At 36.6% G+C, this 12491-nt stretch overlaps 1 non-coding gene across 1 annotated transcript; it reads right to left on the reverse strand.

The window, feature by feature from the left end:
* Positions 1–7005: 7005 nt before the first annotated feature.
* LOC143400614 (U6 spliceosomal RNA) lies at positions 7006–7112 on the reverse strand. The gene has a single exon (XR_013091514.1). It is a non-coding gene; the product is annotated as a U6 spliceosomal RNA (small nuclear RNA).
* Between the last annotated feature and the right edge of the window lie 5379 nt (positions 7113–12491).

Raw genomic sequence — 12491 nt, forward strand, 5'->3', positions numbered from 1 at the left:
AGTTATAAAATTATCAAGCATAATAGTCCTTGAAACCTATAAAGCCTGTATTAAGAGTCTTAAGAAAATCTGGATTCACCAATATAACATCATTGTAAAGTAACAGCAGAAACAGAATAAGATCAATAAAGACACCTCTTCAAAATTGGCCACGATTGCAGGGAAATGGGAGGGTCATGGCAAAGGTTGAATGAAATTTGAGAACAATTTGCTTGAAGGAAGTCTATTATTACAAATGACTTCTAAAATGCAAAACATTTTTTACATTCAATATTTTTTGTTGGTTTCTTTAATTTACTGCTATTTCCTCATTTTTTCAAGTAAATACAGACATAAATAACAACATCATTTTATAGCAAGAAATAGCTACTTCCCCCTGCCCCTACCCCCATCTTAACACAAATCTCAAAAGCATTAAAGAGGTTGTTAACATTTATCAGATCTCTTATAGGAAATCAAAAGTCAACATTCTCTAGCTTTTACAAGGTAAATATGTAAGTTGAAAATAAAAATCAATCATGATGCTATTAAATCATTATCAAATGTCAATTTATATTGTTCATAGAAATATTTAATCAAATGTGTTACAATATTCCCCAGTGTTAAGACTAAAACTTTCTCAGTAAGTAGAAAAGAGCTTTGAACTCACAATCTCAGTGACATGTGTTACAAAATCTTGAATTTTGTATTTCAGAATAAATGTCAGAATAAAGTATATATCTATTGGCAATGTGTCTTTTACCTGTTATTTTTCTATTCTTCAAGCTATGGTTACTTTTCAAATCAAAGTAGTTATAAGACATTGAGACACAGAAGAGTGTACAATCTTTAAATTAGAATACATTTTAAACATTGAGCTAGTAGGGTCATTCACATGAATTTTTTTAAATTAATTTTTATTGTTGGTTGTTCAAAACATTACATAGTTCTTGATATATCATATTTCACACTTTGATTCAAGTGGGATATGAACTCCCATTTTTACCCCGTATACAGATTGAAGAATCGCATCAGTAGCACATCCATTGATTTATATATTGCCATACTAGTGTCTGTTGTATTCTGCTGCCTTTCCTATCCTCTACTATCTCCCCTCCCCCCCTCCCCTCCCCTCTTCTCTCTCTACCCCCTCTACTGTAATTCATTTCTCCCCCCTATATTTTTTCCCCTTTCCCCTCACTTCCTCTTGTATGTAATTTTGTATACCCCTGAGGTTCTCCTTCCATTTCCATGCAATTTCCCTTCTCTCTCCCTTTCCCTCCCACCTCTCATCCCTGTTTAATGTTAATCTTCTTCTCATGCTCTTCGTCCCTACTCTGTTCTTAGTTACTCTCTTTATATCAAAGAAGACATTTGGCATTTGTTTTTAAGGGATTGGCTAGCTTCACTTAGCATAATCGGCTCTAATGCCATCCATTTCCCTCCAAATTCTATGATTTTGTCATTTTTTAATGCAAAGTAATACTCCATTGTGTATAAATGCCACATTTTTTTTATCCATTCGTCTATTGAAGGGCATCTAGGTTGGTTCCACAGTCTTGCTATTGTGAATTGTGCTGCTATGAACATCGATGTAGCAGTGTCCCTATAGTATGCTCTTTTTAGGTCTTTAGGGAATAGACCGAGTAGGGGAATTGGGTCAAATGGTGGTTCCATTCCGAGCTTTCCAAGAAATCTCCATACTGCTTTCCAAATTGTCTGCACCAATTTGCAGTCCCACCAGCAATGTACAAGTGAACCCTTTTCCCCACATCCTCACCAGCACTTGTTGTTGTTTGACTTCCTAATGGCTGCCAATCTTACTGGAGTGAGATGGTATCTTAGGGTGGTTTGGATTTGCATTTCTCTGACTGCTAGAGATGGTGAGCACTTTTTCATGTACTTGTTGATTGATTGTATGTCCTCCTCTGAGAAATGTCTGTTCAGGTCCTTGGCCCATTTGTTGATTGGGTTATTTGTTATCTTATTGTCTAATTTTTTTAGTTCTTTGTATATTCTGGATATTAGGGCTCTGTCTGAAGTATGAGGAGTAAAGATTTGTTCCCAGGACGTAGGCTCCCTATTTACCTCTCTTATTGTTTCTTTTGCTGAGGAAAAACTTTTTAGTTTGAGTAAGTCCCATTTGTTGATTCTAGTTATTAACTCTTGTGCTATGGGTGTCCTATTGAGGAATTTGGAGCCCGACCCCACAGTATGTAGATCACAGCCAACTTTTTCTTCTATCAGACGCCATGTCTCTGATTTGATATCAAGTTCCTTGATCCACTTTGAGTTAACTTTTGTGCATGGCGAGAGAAAGGGATTCAGTTTCATTTTGTTGCATATGGATTTCCAGTTTTCCCAGCACCATTTGTTGAAGATGCTATCCTTCCTCCATTGCATGCTTTTAGCCCCTTTATCAAATATAAGATAGTTGTAATTTTGTGGATTGGTTTCTGTGTCCTCTATTCTGTACCATTGGTCCACCCACCTGTTTTGGTACCAGTACCATGCTGTTTTTGTTACTATTGCTCTGTAGTATAGTTTGAAGTCTGGTATAGCTATACCACCTGATTCACACTTCCTGCTTAGCATTGTTTTTGCTATTCTGGGTCTTTTATTTTTCCATATGAATTTCATGATTGCTTTCTCTATTTCTACAAGAAATGCCGTTGGGATTTTGATTGGCATTGCATTACACCTATAGAGAACTTTTGGCAATATCGCCATTTTGATGATGTTAGTTCTGCCTATCCATGAACAGGGTATATTTTTCCATCTTCTAAGATCTTCTTCTATTTCTCTCTTTAGGGTTCTGTAGTTTTCATTGTATAAGACTTTCACCTCTTTTGTTAGGTTGATTCCCAAGTGTTTTATATTTTTTGAGGATATTGTGAATGGAGTGGTTGTCCTCATTTCCATTTCAGAGGATTTGTCACTGATATACAGGAATGCCTTTGATTTATGCGTGTTGATTTTATATCCTGCCACTTTGCTGAATTCATTTATTAGCTCTAATAGTTTCTTTGTAGACCCTTTTGGGTCTGCTAGGTATAGAATCATGTCGTCTGCAAATAGTGATAATTTGAGTTCTTCTTTTCCTATTTTTATGCCTTTAATTTCTTTCTTCTGTCTAATTGCTCTGGCCAGTGATTCGAGAACTATGTTGAACAGAAGTGGTGAGAGAGGGCATCCCTGTCTTGTTCCAGATTTTAGAGGAAATGCCTTCAGTTTTTCTCCATTCAGAATGATGTTAGCCTGAGGCTTAGCATAGATTGTTTTTACAATATTGAGGTATGTTCCTGTTATCCCTAGTTTTTCTAGAGTTTTGAACATAAAGGGATGCTGTACTTTGTCGAATGCTTTTTCCGCATCTATCGAGATGATCATATGGTTCTTATTTTTAAGCCTATTGATGTGGTGAATAACATTTATTGATTTTCGTGTATTGAACCAGCCTTGCATCCCAGGGATAAATCCTACCTGATTATGGTGCACAATTTTTTTGATATGTTTTTGTATCCGATTCACCAGAATTTTATTGAGGATTTTTGCATCTAGGTTCATTAGAGATATTGGTCTGTAGTTTTCTTTCTTTGAAGTGTCTTTGTCTGGTTTAGGAATCAGGGTGATGTTGGCCTCGCAGAATGAATTTGGAAGTTCTCCCTCTTTTTCTATTTCCTGAAATAGCTTGAAAAGTATTGGTATTAGTTCCTCTTTAAAGGTTTTCTAAAACTCTGCTGTATATCCATCCGGTCCTGGGCTTTTCTTAGTTGGTAGTCTTTTGATGGTTTCTTCTACTTCCTCAATTGATATTGGTCTGTTTAGGTTGTCAATATCCTCCTGACTCAATCTGGGCAGATCATATGACTTAAGAAATTTATCGATGCCTTCACTATCTTCTGTTTTATTGGAGTATAAGGATTCAAAATAATTTCTGATAATCTTCTGTATTTCTGAAGTGTCTGTTGTGATATTGCCTTTTTCATCCCGTATGCTAGTAATTTGAGTTCTCTCTCTTCTTCTCTTTGTTAGTGTGGCTAAGGGTCTGTCGATTTTATTTATCTTTTCAAAGAACCAACTTTTAGTTTTGTCAATTTTTTCAATTATTTCTTTTGTTTCGATTTCATTAATTTCAGCTCTGATTTTAATTATTTATTGCCTTCTACTTCTTTTGCTGTTGTTTTGCTCTTCTTTTTCTAGGATTTTGAGATGAAGTATTAGATCATTTATTTGTTGCTTTTTTCTTTTTTTAAGGAATGAACTCCAAGCAATGAATTTTCCTCTTAGAACTGCTTTCAATGTGTCCCATAGATTCCAATATGTTGTGTCTGTGTTTTCATTTATCTCTAAGAATTTTTTAATTTCCTCCTTGATGTCTTCTATAACCCATTGATCATTCAGTAACCTATTGTTCATTCTCCAAGTGATGCATGATTTTTCCTTACTTCTTTTATCGTTGATTTTCAATTTCATTCCATTATGATCAGATAAGATGCATGGTATTATCTCTACTCCTTTATATTTTCTAAGAGTTGCCCTGTGACATAATATATGATCTATTTTTGAGAAGGATCCATGTGCTGCTGAGAAAAAAGTGTAACTGCTTGATGTTGGGTGGTATATTCTATATATGTCAATTAAGTCTAGATTATTAATTATTTTATTGAGTTCTATAGTTTCCTTATTCAACTTTTGCTTGGAAGATCTGTCCAGTGGTGATAGAGGTGTGTTGAAGTCTCCCATGATTATTGTATAGTGGTCTATTAGACTCTTGAACTTGAGAAGAGTTTGTTTGATGAACATAGCTGCACCATTGTTTGGGGCATATATATTTATGATTGTTACGTCTTGTTGGTGTATGGTTCCCTTGAGCAGTATGTAGTGTCCCTCTTTATCCCTTTTGATTAGCTTTGGCTTGAAATCTATTTTGTTTGATATGAGTATGGACACTCCTGCTTGTTTCCAAAGTCCATATGAGTGATATGATTTTTCCCAAACTTTCACCTTCAGTCTATGTATGTCTTTTCCTATCAAATGCGTCTCCTGAAGGCAGCATATTGTTGGGTCTTGTTTTGTGATCCATTCTACTAGTCTGTGTCTCTTAATTGGTGAGTTTAAGCCATTAACATTTAGGGTTATTATTGAGATATGGGTTGTTCTTCCAGCCATATCTGTTTATTTATATTACTAAACATGGTTTGTTTTCCTCTTTGATTCCCCCCCCCTTTACTGTACTACCTCCTGCTGTTGATTTTCATTGATATTTTCCATTTCCTCTTCCTGTAATATTTTGCCGAGGATGTTTTGTAGAGATGGTTTTCTAGCTGCAAATTCTTTTAACTTCTGTTTATCGTGGAAGGTTTTAATTTCATCTTCCATCCTGAAGCTTAATTTCGCTGGATACACAATTCTTGGTTGGAACCCATTTTCTTTCAGTGTTTGAAATATGTTATTCCAGGATCTTCTAGCTTTCAGAGTCTGTGTTGAAAGATCAGCTGTTATCCTGATTGGTTTACCCCTAAATGTAATCTGCTTCCTTTCTCTTGTAGCTTTTAAAATTCTCTCCTTATTCTGTACGTTGGGCATCTTCATTATAATGTGTCTAGGAGTGGATCTCTTATGATTTTGCACATTTGGCGTCCTGTAGGCGTCTAGGATTTGGGATTCTGTCTCATTCTTCAAGTCTGGGAAGTTTTCTTGTATTATTTCATTGAATAGATTGCTTATTCCTTTGGTTTGGACCTCTATACCTTCCTGTATCCCAATGACTCTTAAGTTTGGTCTCTTTATGTTATCCCATATTTCTTGAGTGTTCTGCTCATGGTTTCTTAACTGTCTTGCTGAGCTGTCTATGTTCTTCTCCATTTGAAATACTTTGTCTTCATTGTCTGATGTTCTATGTTCTAAGTGTTCTACTCTGCTGGTAGTATTCTCAATTGAGTTTTTAAGTTGGTTTATTGTTTCCTGCATTTCTAGGATTTCTGTTTGCTTGTTTTTTATAACCTCTATCTCCCTGTATAATTGATCTTTTGCTTCTTGGATTTGTTTATGTAATTCATTGTCGAAGTGGTCGAAATGATCTTTCATTGTCTGATTTTGCTGTTTAATGTCTTCCTTGAGACTCCAGATCATCTGAAGCATGTACATCCTGAATTCTTTATCTGACATTCCATCTGCTGCAGATATTACCTCTTCTAAAGTTGAATTGACCTGCATTGCTTGTGGTCCTTTCTTTCCTTGTCTTTTCATACTGATCGCGTTTCTTTCTGCTTGGTGAAACTGTTGTGTTATTGATTTTTCCCCCTATATATTTATATTGCTCTTGTATAGTTGCAAAGTCGCACTCGCAGGCTTTGGCGGTGGTTCTGCCCCTCCTCCAATTGGGGCAATGTGCCTACCACGCTGGCTGGCTGCTGGACCTGTTCTTTCAGTGGGCCTGTTCTTTCGGTGGTCGCAGGTCCGCCTACCTTGCAGGCGCAGGCGGCGGCTCTGACCCTCTGCAGGCCGCTGGGCCTGTTCTTCCGGTGGGTCGCAGGTCTGCCTACCTTGCAGGCGCTAGCAGCAGCTCTGCCCCTCCGCGGGCCGCTAGGCCTGTTCTGTCTGTCGGTTGCAGGTCTGTCTACCTAGCAGGCGCAGGTGGCGGCTCTGCCCCTCCCCCAATCGGGGCAATGGCAGGCCACTGGGCCTGTTCTGCTGGTGGGTCGCAGGTCTACCTACCTTGCAGTTGCAGTGGGCAGCTCTGCCCCTCCACGTGTTGCTGGGCCTGACCTGCCGGTGGGTCTCAGGTCCACCTACCTTGCAGGCGCGTGGGGCGGCTCTGCCCCTCCATGGGTTTCTGGGCCTGTTCTGTCGGTGGGACGCAGGTCCGCCTACCTTGCAGGCGCAGCGGGTGGCTCTACCGCTCTGCGGGTTTTCTGGGCCTGTTCTGTTGGTGGGTCGCAGGTCCGCCTACCTTGCAGGCGCGCAGCGGCTCTGCCCCTCTCCCAACTGGGGAGATGTGTCTGGCGGGCCGCTGGGCCTGTTAAAAATATGGAACGCTTCACGAATTTGCATGTCATCCTTGCGCAGGGGCCATGCTAATCTTCTCTGTATCATTCCAATTTTAGTATATGTGCTGCCCAAGCGAGCACAGGTGAATATTGATTAGTTCTGGAATTAGGATTTTAGGCATTGTCTTGCCATGTGACTTCAATTCTATAACTACTTAGTTACATTTTTTTTTCTGAAAATTTTAAATGTGAATCTTTCAAACTCTAACACATCACTCTACACAACATTATTAGTTTAATATTAACGTAATAATTAGGCACACTTGAAACTTTGACTATTTGATATTTCTTAAAATTAATGAACCTAATTCCCAATAGTCACAATATCATCCTCAGAAATTGCTTAAGGTTTGTGAAATGATACAATAATTTAATCATTTAAAATTCTAATTCAAAAGTCATGGCATGAGACCCAGTGACATGATAGAGATTTGAAGTGGGATTACTGTATCCTGGGTCTTCCCTTATTTCTGTTACATACTCTTAGGATTCAGTTGGGCGGCTGCCAATAGTCAAAAGCTAAAAACAATTTCAGCAAGTCATTCAGAACAAAAGACTTGAAATGGAATATGGATATAGAATGTAAGGGCAATTGATGAGGTGGGAGTATTGCTGAAGTCATTCTGTTTGCAATCCAAATGGTCTGATGTGCAACATAGGCAATTTCTAAACATGATAATTTCACTTCATTTTTAATTTGTCTGGACAGGATACTCAATATATATGCAATTATCTCTCCAATATACATTATGATCTAAAAAGGAGGGTTTGATTATTTTACATTTATTTGGTTATTTCACCTTTAGATAAATTTATTTTTAGCAAATCTGAGCATTTGTAACATTTTTCTATTATGGACAAGATTTATTTCTTTCATGAAGAAAGCTTTGAAAAACTGAGCAACTTTTGTTGGCTAATTTATTTTTCTTGTTAATTTCTTTGAAAGAAAAGCTAACTGTAAATCATTTGGAAACTATTTATAATTTTGTTCAATTATATTTTAAGTTGAGACTCTATTATTTTCCCTAAAGTTGAGATGTGGCAATTTTCTCATATTTTAAAAACATGTGAGAAATCAAATGGCTTGAGTAATAGCCTACTACATTTTTCACAGAATAACAGTCTTAGTTTGCCAAGTTGTAGAGTTCTGTAAGGAACAAAACAAAAACAAAAACAATAAAAGTTAGACTCTAATCAAAGTTCAAGAAAAACTGACTCAATCATTCTAATGTTTTTCTGGTTATTAAAATTAACTTACCATTATTTATCCATTTACAGAACTTGTTAAAAAGAAATCCAAAATTACATACCTTATCTGGATCATTATTTTACTTTATATTATTAAGACTTAAAACATGATGTAGTTATTATACATGACACCATAGATCAGGCAAGAACATCAGATATTCATTCAAACTACAACATGGAAACCCACATAACTGCCCTAGTTTGGTATATTAAATACTAGACTAATTTTCATTAGAGGGATGATATTTGCTATTTTAGAATCTGGATACATTTAAACACCTTAAACTATAGGAAGGGCAATTCTGTTTCATACATAAACATCCATTCACACACATCAAAAGCAAAAAAAAAAAGTTAAATTAAATGTTTAAAAGAATAGAAGTTTCAATTTTGTACTTTCTAAAGTCATTATTCCAAGATTTAAAAATGACTTCTAATAAATAGAGGTCCAAAGAACCTTGGTAGTATTTTAAAATTCACTTCTCATAAGTTTTGAATCAGCTGACTTTTTAAAAATTTATTTGTCTTGTATTAGTTTCATCTGACTTTTTGACAATTGTGTTGCTTGTCCTATGATGAAGCTACCCTGGCCAGTTAAGCCCAGGTGGTGACTACATGTTTTCATTGTCACCAGTGTCTACCTGTCAATACACAAAGCTGTGGTCTGGTTGGAGCACAGCTTGCAAACCTGTCCTTCCTTGCCTTGCCCTTGTACCCATGTGAATGTTAATTCTCTGCTAAGGAGAGAAGGAAAGTACTATTTAGATTGTTCGTTCTTGCTCTTTTCATTCACATCAACATTAAGTATTTTGTTCAGTGACCTCTATTTTGGCATACATGTATACAGAAAGCATAAGGGGATAATTAAACTAACTAATGTGCAACAGTGACTGATGAGGATTGTGGAGAACTCAAGAGCATGTGTCCCCTGTAAAGGAGTTGGTCTCTTCCTAACTCCATCTAATTCTTGACTGGATATGTAACTTGATGAAACAAGACCTGCATTCTGTTCCTTTTTCTCCCCTTTCTTCTTTCTCCCATTCTCCTTTTCCTTACTCTTTCTTGTTATAATCTAGCAGTCCCATTTTTATATGGAATCTCCCAACTCTGAAACTAATCTAAAAAAAATGGATAATAAAAATTACATATAAAGATTGATACTCCCAACAGACCACAAGCCTCAGTTTATAAATGCAGTAAGTGAGTCCTCACAAAACCACATCTACTTGCTAAAACCAAGAATGGAACACAGAATATCCCACATCGAGTCCATCGCTCTGTTCTCTGAATCTCTTTCTCTCTACTTCAGTATCTTAGCTGCCCCTCATTTAGAGAGCAAAAAGACTAGTTCTTTTGATCACTGCAAAATATTATTTAAAAACATTAGTCTTTAAATCTGGAATCATAATAAGAACATAAAAATCAGATGGATTGAGTATACGTATAAAATATTCAATGGCTAACCCATGAAAGTAGTTTTAAATGTTAGTTTTATTTTAACTATTTTAGCTCACATTTTTAAAACATGAGAAGTGAAATAGTATGTTATTTTTAATTTTGCCTCCCAAAAATGTCTTCTTAGATATTTCTTATAAAATTAAAACTATATTTGTTGAAAAATGAAATTTATTCAATTCAAAACTTTGTATAAACAAATAAGCAGATAATTTAAAATAACAAAATAAAAAATGTAATGATAATGCCAAATTCTGGTAAAAATGCAAAGAAACTGAAACTCTCATGCATTGCTAGTGGAAATAGAAACAATTCATTCACTCCCAAAAATAATCTGACTTTTTAAAAAATTTTGTTTTTAAAAAACCCCACTAGGTGCTAACCACACAACACAGCAATTGCAAGCCTGGGACATTTTTTTTTTTCCCCTGAGAAAATGTAAACTTACTGTCATTAAAAACACTACATGAATTTCAATAACTACCTCTTTTGTTAGCCCCAAATTGGAAACAATCCAAATGACCTGTAGCAGGTAATAGGTAAAATAAATCATGTTACATTTATACCACTGAATACTGTTCAGCAATAAAAAGGAATGAAATATAGATACATGCGACAAATTGAATGGATCTCAAGTGAAAAAAGCTAGGGCCGGTAGGTTTACTTATTGTATATTACCATTCACATATTATTCTCAAAATGAGAAAATTGCAGAATAGAAAACAGGTTTGTGGTTGCCAGGCATTAAGCATTAGTGGGAAATGAGATGCTACAGTTGCAAAGGAGAGGCAGGGAGAAGAATTGGGTGATGAAACTGTATCAAGACTGTGAAATCTGAATAAGTTCTATGGATCATGTCAATTGCCTGGTTGTTGAAATAATGCCCCAGCATTATTTCTTACATTGCCTACGAATCTACAATTATCTAAAAATAAGAGATGTAATAGTGAGAAGTGTTATCAAGAGAGGAAAAGGGAGAATAAAAGGGAACTAATTTGATGGAGAAGGTGGTCATAGGGAAAATGATCCCAAGTTTGATGAGAATTCATAAAGTTTTTCAAGCAAGAGAGTGACTTCTTCTGATATATGTTTTAGGAAAAATATTAGATGTAATTATTTTCCTGTCCATTAGCATTTTCTTCTGTAATAATTCTGAATTTCCCCCTCCCCCCCCAACCCTTGGCAAAGAATCTAATAACAGCCTAACCCTAACAATCAGGGATTTCAACTTTCTATTATTATTATTAGTTTTTGGAGACAATGTCTTTATTTTGCTTTACATGGTGCTGACTGCCGCAGTCTGGCTGGGCACAATTCAGGAGCCACTTGTCAAAAGAAACTAACTTTATTTTTAGAACCACACATGCCAAACAAAACAGCTCCTCAGGAAAAACCCTCAGAGCCCAACTGCCACCACCGGCTTCCCACTCCCCCAACCCCCAGCCTCTCCACCTCCCACAATCCTCCTGCTCTAGAGGCCGATTGGCTGGGTCACGTGGGCAGAGCCAAAAAAGTCCCCCAATGAGCAGCTCCATGGCCTGAAAGGGCAGGGAAACAGCCCAATGATCATCACCGCAGAGGAGCCAATCAGCTAGATGTTGCTGGGCCGCTGTGAGCTAATCATCAGCTGGCAGTCTGAAAGTTTCCTGGGGCCCCTTTGGCTGTGGCTCTCAACATCTGACGATGGAACCCAGTGCCTCACGCATGCCAGACAAGCACTCTACCTCTGAGCCACAACCCCAGCCCCTCAACTTTCTTAATTCACTTCATATTTTCCTATTCTTCTGACTGATGATATAAAATTTAAATTTTCCATTTTTTCTGATGTCTGATACCACAGAATCTTTAATTCCTCTTTAGCATTCCCAAAGTCCTTGGGAATCCTAGTAATGGCTAGACTGACTTCCTGCATGTTAGAAGAGAGTCCTGTAGGTACAAATGTGACCCTTTTCTAATAGAGATTTTCCTTTAGAATAGGCAGGCTGAACAAAGCTCATTTCCCATTTCTGCTCCTGGTTTTCTCTATCATGAAATATCTTACTAATAATCTCATCATAGCTAGTTAGAGGAATATTTCCAGAGGGCAGAAAAAATATCCTCATGTGAGTTCAACCTCTGTCCTTCGTTTAAGATTTGGATGTGGAGGTCGCCTTTTATCTTTCCCCTGTAAGAGTTCAGGCCCTTAATGCATACATTTTAAGATCTTTTATAGAGGCCCCTCCATTTCTAGCATTGGTAGATTGGAAAATTGGTTTAAAAATTTTTATGAATCTTACATATTCATATTCAGGGATAATTCTGGAAGCTAAAAGGAATTTTACTTTAATATTAGGTATGTCTCTGTAATAGAAAAAGGAAAGACCAGAGTATAAGAAAGCAACAGGGAAAATATATCAAGCAGTACAGTTTTAACTTCATACTCAAAATATTCTACTCAATTCTAGTTGAATTGAGTAGAATTGAGTCCACAGTCAGTAGAAAATTTTGCAAATATCACCTCATTATGGATGGTGACCTGCCTGTATACTCTTATTGATCCATGCTACATTTTTTGTATTTAGAGCTATTGCCTTCTCTTTAGTTCTGTCTTCCTTTTCATATTCTGTTCCTGCACTTTTAACAATTTGAACACATAATAAATTTCTCTTCATAGTTATGCTACTTCCTTCCACCATCAGCCCTCTATTCTTTCTCATTAAAATAATTAGAGATTTGTCAGAGTTTTATCATCAGCACTATTGTTATTTTTTTCCTGAC

The sequence above is a fragment of the Callospermophilus lateralis genome, chromosome 5 (assembly GCF_048772815.1).
Source record: "Callospermophilus lateralis isolate mCalLat2 chromosome 5, mCalLat2.hap1, whole genome shotgun sequence".
NCBI lineage: Eukaryota > Metazoa > Chordata > Mammalia > Rodentia > Sciuridae > Callospermophilus > Callospermophilus lateralis.